General features: G+C 43.2%; 1 non-coding gene across 1 annotated transcript in view; it reads left to right on the top strand.

Moving 5' to 3' along the window:
* LOC110091356 (uncharacterized) overlaps nt 1-5,601 on the top strand; it is an 85,963-nt gene extending 80,362 nt beyond the window's left edge. The window contains exon 3 of the transcript XR_013543423.1: nt 4,770-5,601. This is a non-coding gene — a transcript (uncharacterized LOC110091356). The remainder of the gene's footprint in view (nt 1-4,769) is intronic.
* The last annotated feature ends 2,880 nt before the right edge of the window (nt 5,602-8,481 follow it).

The following is an 8,481-nucleotide window of genomic DNA, read 5'->3' on the forward strand; positions in this document are numbered from 1 at the left end:
TGGTTTTAGATGCTAGTAATTTTAGAGGTGTATAATTTGATACGTATTTGCAATTGGTAGTTTTAACTGTGGTATTTTAATGGGAATTGTTAGCTGCTGTGAGCTGTCAAGCTGAAGGACAGGCTATAAATGGAAATAATAATAGTATAGTAGTCGTAGCAGAAGTAGTAATGATAATGGAGCAGAAACGGAGAACTTGCAGCCTGTCTGCCATTTTTGGCAACCCAATGAATCCTGCCATGCTGTGGTACCCCATTCCACCCCCCCTTTTTTTTTTAAAGGGGAGGCACTGTTAGGAAGTAGGACACCAGTGACGAGATCACAGGGAAATGGAAATGGTAAGAGACCCTCCCAGCCATGGTTCTTACTGCTAAGAGAACTGTATGCGAACAACGGAGGGATCTTACTGGGATCACTGGGCAATGCAAGAAAGAAGTTCATTTCTGTGTTCTCTTCTGCAACCAGGGCTGGATTTTTTAATTTATTATTATTATTATTATTATTATTATTATTATTATTATTATTATTATTATTATTGTTGTTGTTGTTGTTGTTGTTGTTGTTGTTGTTGTTGTTGTTGTTGTTGTTGTTGTTGTTGATTTCCAGAGATGGAATCTCTCAGTCAACATAACCAGTGGACATGAGAGCTGGTAACCTCTGGGAGTGGTACATTTCCCCCCTCTCCCTCTCCCTCTCCCTCTCCCTCTCCCTCTCCCTCTCCCTCTCCCTCTCCCTCTCTCTCTCTCTCTCTCTCTCTCTCTCTCTCTCTCTCTCTCTCACACACACACACACACACACACACACACACACACACACACACACACACACACACACACACACACACACACACACACACACACACACACATAAATGTTCCCAGGCTGTGGACAGCAAAAGCACATTGATATATGTACATAGAGTTTCTCCATATAAATAAGGGCCCTGATTGCATCATATTCTTTCCTTGCATGGAAGCCTATGCATGTACATCACTGTGAGCCTAGACCAGCGATGGCAAACCTATGGCATGTGTGCCACAGCTGGCACACGGAGCCCTTTCTGCCGACACGTGAGCCATAAGTCTCCGGATATCACTTCTCTCTCTCTCTCTCTCTCTCTCTCTCTCTCTCTCTCTCTCTCTCTCTCTCTCTCACACACACACACACACACACACACACACACACACACACACACACACACACACACACACACACACACACACACACACACACACACACACACACAAAGAGAGAGAGAGAGAGAGAGAGAGAGCCAAACCTGAGAAAGTGGCTACAGCCGCAGTGCTGCTGCTTCAGCAGGCGGATCTGGAGCAGCTGGTCCTGGCAGCAGATCCAGAGTGGGGTCTCGAGGCACCTCCGTGCTGGGATTCCGCCTTCCAATGCCAATTCCTGTTCTGCCACCGCCGTGGCACGCCGCCCGCTGTTTTGTCCCCCACCCCCCAGTTTGGGCACGCAAGCCCAGAAAGGTTCACCACCACCACTGGCCTAGATAATGTCTTCCAAAAAGTATTTTCTAAGCTCTGCCCCCAACAGTCTCCAAATCTTTTTAGCAGGAAGAGGAAATGTGAATTTCTTCAACCCTGCACACAAAGTGAGGTGTGTGTGTGTGTGTGTGTGTGTGTGTGTGTGTGTGTGTGTGTGTGTGTGTGAGAGAGAGAGAGAGAGAGAGAGAGAGAGAGAGAGAGAGAGAGAGAGAGAGAACAAATGAGCAGGGGGAGTACTGTGAGGGTGCAGCCCCTACCTCTACAACCAGCTCTTTATGTTCTGTTTGGGACTGAATAAGTTGTCCACCCTTGTTTTGGAAGCATTGGAGCAACTACTGAGAAGACCTGTTCTTCATTGCTGGGGTTTAAGCAGGCTCCTGTTCACTGACCTTAACTGGCAGACAGGTACACAGGTAGAGGTATATTCCCACAACCCTAGCATTAAGAAACAAGGTTGCAAACTGCTGGATAGTGCAGTGGGTTAGGCATCTGGCTACAGAGCCAGAGGTTGGGAATTTTGTTCCCCACTCTGACTCCTTGACAGGGGCTGGACTTGAAGATCCATAGGGTCCCTTCCAGCTCTGAAGTTCTATGATATTATGATTATATATATATTTAAAATAACAACACAAGATCCATGCTAATTGACCTGAGCAATAAGCACTGTGGAAGATGGTGGGGTTCGTAGGATTGGGGTTTAAGGCATCCACATTCAGTATATGGCTCCAGAGAGCAGTTGACTCATGAACCATTTATCTCTCTGGATAGCCAGGTCATACAAATATCTCTAAATTGTATGATTTTTCAGCAATTTGCATGATCTGCTTAGGCAGTGATGGATCTGTTTTCACTTGAGAACTCTGAATACATGAGTTCTGTTTGGGTACTGTTTTATGTACACAGACTGGCAGTGGGCAATTCTGGAGGGGCCAAGGACCAATGCTGCACCTCCAGGGCCCTGTAGGGGCCCCCACACCATTTCCAGGACAGGACAAAACTAGAAAGTGAAAGAACATTCACATCTAGACTGTGGGTGGGTGAGATTGAAAATTAGGTGGCTGGGTACTGTTTTATCACAAAACCTATGTTCCCCTCAAGGAATGGGAACATAGGTTCCCATTCCCCAAGTATTGGTGGGATGTTTGCTCCCCCCCCTTCTTTTCTGATAATGCACAGTGGAGGCTGTTCGCTTGTGTTTTGCCAGAGCAGCAAATTCACTCTAGATTCTAGTCTGAACTTTGCTGGATTCTAGTCTGAACTTCTCCATCTGCACAAACAGCAGATAAGGAGTGTGCCTGTTTTTTAAAAAAAACATAGCCCCAATGCAAAGATTAATCCTTCTGAGAAGTCACTCTTTCTTCACATTAAGCACTCTGGGTGTGTGTTTCTAACGTTGCAAGTCAAAAAACTAAAACAACTCTCCATATTCTAGGCACTTTCTGCTCAGGAGAAAATTTTCACTTACTGAAAATATCAGTTTTCCCAACAGAATTAGATTTACTAAAGCTCTAGACATAACCATTCTTTCATACTGACCTTTCCTCCAGCCATCATTGCTAGGCACCAAGAACCTCAGTCTCTAGCAAGCCCTTTTTATTCCAAAAGCATCTTGCAGTGATAACAAAGCACACTTTGAGTCTGAAAGTACCAGCAAGATATATGTTTTGCCCTTGTGCCATCTGCCTTGCATATCAGCAGGAGGCCGTAAGACCTCTGGCCGGGGGTCTTCTTGTCCAAGATGGCAGCGGGGTTTCCTTACTGACAGAACACTTAATCCTCATTATTCTCATTCTGTCTTTCACTGCACATTCTTGTTTGCGTGGCTGCCTGGCATATACCACATGCTGAGCCTTGGTAGCTGAATTAAACTCAACATGCCGATGTTCTGGCCTTGGAAAAGTGTCTCTAGACTATTATGGACAGAAGTATTTTTTTTTCCTCTCAAGGAGAGCAGTACTATTGTGGTATTTCTGGGGAATTGGTTTCCTGAGGAGTTGCACAGCTTTCTGGATATGCTTTATGTGGAAGCTAGTGAGTTCTGCTGGGTTGGGTTTGACGCAACTCCGGGAGGCAGTGGAAGACAGGAGGGCCTGGCATGCTCTGGTCTGTGGGGTCACGAAGAGTCGGACACGACTTAAGGACTGAACAACAACAAGTGGGTTCTGCTCAGAGCTGAAGCAATAAAACAGCCTTACGTCATTTTGAGAAATGTCTTATAGTATAGAATTTCATTGACTGCAGTCCCTTTCATTACATGCAGTTGTTTTTTATCTTCACTGAGTAAATATGGTTTTGGGAATTGCAAACACGGAGACTGAAATGCAGGAAGCTCCGTGGCTATTCTTAAAGCATTTATTGAGTGATAACATAGGGATCCTGCCATAAGTGAGTTGATTAACACAACTGGTATCTACCAAAGAAAATCTACTTTTGAACTACACTTTCAGAATACCCCAGCCAGTATGGGCTGTAGGCCCTGTTGCTAGAATGTGTATTTATTTTATTTGTTTAGAATATTTTTACCCCACATTTCTGCAAAAAAAGGTACATAATTAAAAACACATTAAAAGCTTGAAAAACAACCCAGTAAATTATTCAAATATTAAAGAAAACTTAATACCATATTTAAAACATTAGATACAAGCATTACAAAAATCAGATTTGGAAGCCACAAAATATATAGTAAACCATTCCATTTATTATGTCCCAGTGTGGCTGCCTCTAAGGGAAAGGCTGCCTGAGGAGAAAGATCTTCCTCTGATTGCAGAAGGACAGCAAGGCTGGGGCCTGCCTGGCTTCTTGTGGGAAGGAGTTCCAGAATCTGGGGGCAGTGACAGAGAAGGCCTTCTTCTGTGTACCCACCAAATGCACCTATGAAGGTGGTGGGACCAAGGGAGAGGCCTTCCCTGATGATCTTAACACCTGGGCAGGCTCATAAAGGGAGATACGCATTTTTAAAGATACCTTGGACTTGCTTCATAGGTTGAAACCAGCACTTTGAATTGAGCCTGAAAATGGATCAGCAGCCATTTGGAGTTGCTGTAACAGGGGGCGGCCCCACATAACGCACGTTACAGTAATTCAGCCAGATGACTACTGTTCTAGTAGGTTCAGGTGAAAAGTTAACTTTCCTCATATCTGGTTTTTATAAAACCCAAATGTCTCTGCTGAAGCCTCAAGAGACCCACAGCTCCACTAGTCCTGCTGCACTGTTGTTGAAGCCGTCAACCAGCCATTGATGTCCTTGTTTGTTTCTGTTTTGCAGGTTTTTAGACAAGAATCCACCAGAAACAGGAGGCTCTATTGGCTCGAACAGGTTTATCTTGGGGGTATCGTACAGAACGGTGTTTTGGGTGTTGAACAGAGGCCCCCGTGAAGAAGGAGGAGGATGAGACAGCTGAAAGGGAAGCCCAAAAAGGAAACTTCCAAAGATAAAAAGGAGAGGAAGCAGGCTATGCAGGAAGCCCGTCAGCAGGTCACAACGGTGGTGCTTCCCACCCTGGCCGTGGTGGTGCTTCTGATCGTTGTGTTCGTTTACGTAGCAACCCGCCCAAATACAACTGAATGATATGTAGTGGATATTTTGCAACGTTTGGGGAAGTCATGCTTACCTACTCTTTTACCAAGAGCCAAAAACTAAAAAAATCCCCAAGAGGGGAAAAAAAGGAATGTTTTTCTGAAAAGGAGTGTGGTTTCTTTGACTTGATTCAAGCACTTCAGTTCCTTTCATCTCTTGGAATGTGGTACAAGATGTATCTGCCATCTTGGTAAAAATTGCGCTCTGTGGTTCAGCTTATGTGCCTTTTTGACTTCAGCCGTGGATGATTCTCCCATTTTCAATCTCTGTCATAAAAGTGGGTTCTGTTGTCAAAGTTTCTATGAATTGGGGTGGGCTGTTTGGTTCCCCCCCCCCCCTTTTCAATGAATTTAGCAACATGTTAATGTAATTTCTGCTTGTACTTGTATGTTGGCTCCACAACTTCCAAAGAAGTGAAAATTTCCCCTACTCTTTGTGACGATATATCGGCATTTGAAAACCTTTGACTAAAAAAAGATATATTTATTTTTGGAATAAAGATGATTGTCTTACATATAAAGCCTTCCTACTGATTTGCCCCTCTTGTGTGAAATGTTGTTTGTATTAAATAGTGTTTGCTGTCAAACACTCACCAGTGCACAAACAAGAGTTTTCCTTTCTTCCCTTAGAAACGCTGCCAAGGAATAATTTAAAATAATTTTAAGATTTTAATCAGATGAGTTTGTCCTCACAAAACAGATTGTGGGAAGCTGCAGGAAGTCAAAACATCAGTTTACATGATGATTAAATATGTTTCTTAGAAAACCTCAGTCTGTCAGATGGCATTTGTAAAAAGTAATCGGCAACTGGGCCATTTAAAAATAATTAAGAATTCCATCTTGTCCTTCTGATATCACTTGCTGAGAGGCTGCTCAGAATCAGACATTAAAAAAACAACATCAATTAAACTGAGGATTAGAGAGGGGCACAAACTGGTTCCTCCCAGTTCATCTCAGTTTATAAAGGCGGCGGCAGCTGCTTCTCCCTTCCCCGGCCTCCTCTGGCTCAGCCTCCATGATCTTCTACTGATCTTCCAGTCTTGGCAACAGCTCAGGCTTCTCTGCCCCGCCCTCTTGGCTGATCTCCTGCTATGGCAAAAAGGACAGGGCAGAGAAGTCTGTGCTCTTGCTCATGACTGGGAGATTAGCTGAGGAAGTGGAGAAAGCAAGCCAGCTGGGCCTGGTGAATGGCTGTTTGAGCCAGAGGTGATAAGAAGAGGGGCATCTGCACTTGTGTTGCCGCCTTTACAAACGGATGAACTGAGACAAACCAGTTCATGTCCATCTCTACTGAGGATACTGAATCCTGGGAAGCTGCCATATCCTATCCAGAGCTTGAAATAAATGCTTTCTGGACTACATCTCCCAGTATCCCCCAGGCAACATACCCATTCAGAATGAGGGTACTAGGAGTAATAATCCATAAAACTAACTTTTTCCTAGCTTTGATACTAGCTTAGTGCTTTAAGCTCTGCTGCTGAACTATGATTGGAATATAACCACTTCAGGCTAGGAGAAGCTAAATCCTAAAGGGCAAGAAAATCAATGTCAATAAAGCACAAACCCCAAAGCCAGAAGGTCATGAAGGAATAAGGAATTTAATTTAAACTAAATTAATTAAATTAATTATCATTTAAACTGGGTGTGGATGTGAAACCTGGAAAGTGAAGAAAACCTAGAGGGAAAAAATGGATTCATTTGAAATATGGTGCTGGAGGAGAGCTTTGTGGATACCCTGGTCCATCAGAAAAACAAACAAGTGGATCCTAGATCAAATCAAGCCTGAACTTTCACTGGAAGAAAAATGACAAGGCTGTTGTACTTGGGGTTCATAATGACAAGCCAAACACTGGTTAGAAAAGACAGTAATGCTAGGAAAAATTAGACACAGCAGGAAAAGAGGAACACCAAGTATGAGATGGATTGACTCCATAAAAAACAGCCTTGAGTTTGCAAGAGCTAAGCTGAGCTGTAAATAATAGGACATTTGGCAGTCTTTTTGATTAGATCATGATAAATCGGAGGTGACTTGACAACACAGAAGAGAAACGACAACAATAAACCAGGCTGATGAAAACATAGTGAGAACATGCTAGACAGGACTCCCAATGCTGGAGATATTAAAAGGAAATTTGGACAGCCAATTGTTAGATCTGTTTTGATTTGGATTCCTGCATTTAACTGGGGGGGGGGGTGGACTTGATGGCCTTATAGTCTCCTTCCAACTCTGTGATTCTGTGAGTTTGCATTGAGCTGATCTCAGCATTATGCTAATGCCGGGAAATGTGTCATCCATGTAGCAGTAGGTTTCAGCTCCTTTGAGGATGGAACAAGGCGTACTTGGGAAACTGTGAAGCATGAGATCCTATATGTGAAATAAATCCCTTAGATATACCGGGCTTGGCTTCCAAAATCAAAACCCATACCAGTGGTATAAGAATAATATTTGTGTGCTATCAAGTCAACTCTGGCTTCTTCGTGGCCTCTGTGAATGCACACAATTGGGTTGTTCTGTGCCTGCGCAGGACCTCTCAGACATTTCCAGAGCTTAAAGACATGTGATTAGTAGGACATTCCCCTGTGGAGCGCATGCTCCGCCCACCAGAAGTCCCCGCAGTTCCTTTTTGCCCCCACTTAGATTGGATCTATTTCGAAACGTTAGAGCGATCGTACTATTGTTGAGATTTTTGATCACTGAGATCCTTTATTTTTCAGTCATCTTTCTTTGGACTTGGACATTAAAAGACACTTGTTGCAGGCTGATAGAATAGACACATTACAGAAAGAGAATGTAAAAGGGAAGAAACAGGATATTAAGCAAATTCAGACCATAACCCTTTGTATTATTTTTTTTTAATCTGGGAGTTATGTCCCTTGGAATCCAGTGAGATTTGTGTCTTTAATACATGGCACACATCCTTAAAGCTATGTGAATGTTCTGAGCCCATGGGAACAACAGTGGAAAAACATGACAGAATTTTTTTTAAGACTGTCTGATTATAAATTTGTTTGTCTTTGCATTACACCACAGAAGGACGCTGTTTGGCTAATAACACAGTTTTGAAAATACGTTCTATTTAATTCTGTAAGTTTACTATAAACTGCTTCCCAAGGCAGTGTGGAACAGAATTTCAAATGTTGAAGCGACAATAATAATAATGGTTGTTGTGGGTTTTTCGGGCTCTTTGGCCATGTTCTGAAGGTTGTTCTTCCTAATGTTTCACTAGTCTCTGTGGCCGGCATCTTCAGAGAAGGCACAACAACCATTAGATTCCGGCCGTGAAAGCCTTCGTGAATACAACAACAACAACAACAACAACAACAACAACAACAATAATAAAAACATTCCCAATTAAGATGGGATCACCCCACATCTGCTAAGGCATTGATAGAACCCTGCC

The sequence above is a fragment of the Pogona vitticeps genome, chromosome 3, assembly GCF_051106095.1.
Source record: "Pogona vitticeps strain Pit_001003342236 chromosome 3, PviZW2.1, whole genome shotgun sequence".
NCBI lineage: Eukaryota > Metazoa > Chordata > Lepidosauria > Squamata > Agamidae > Pogona > Pogona vitticeps.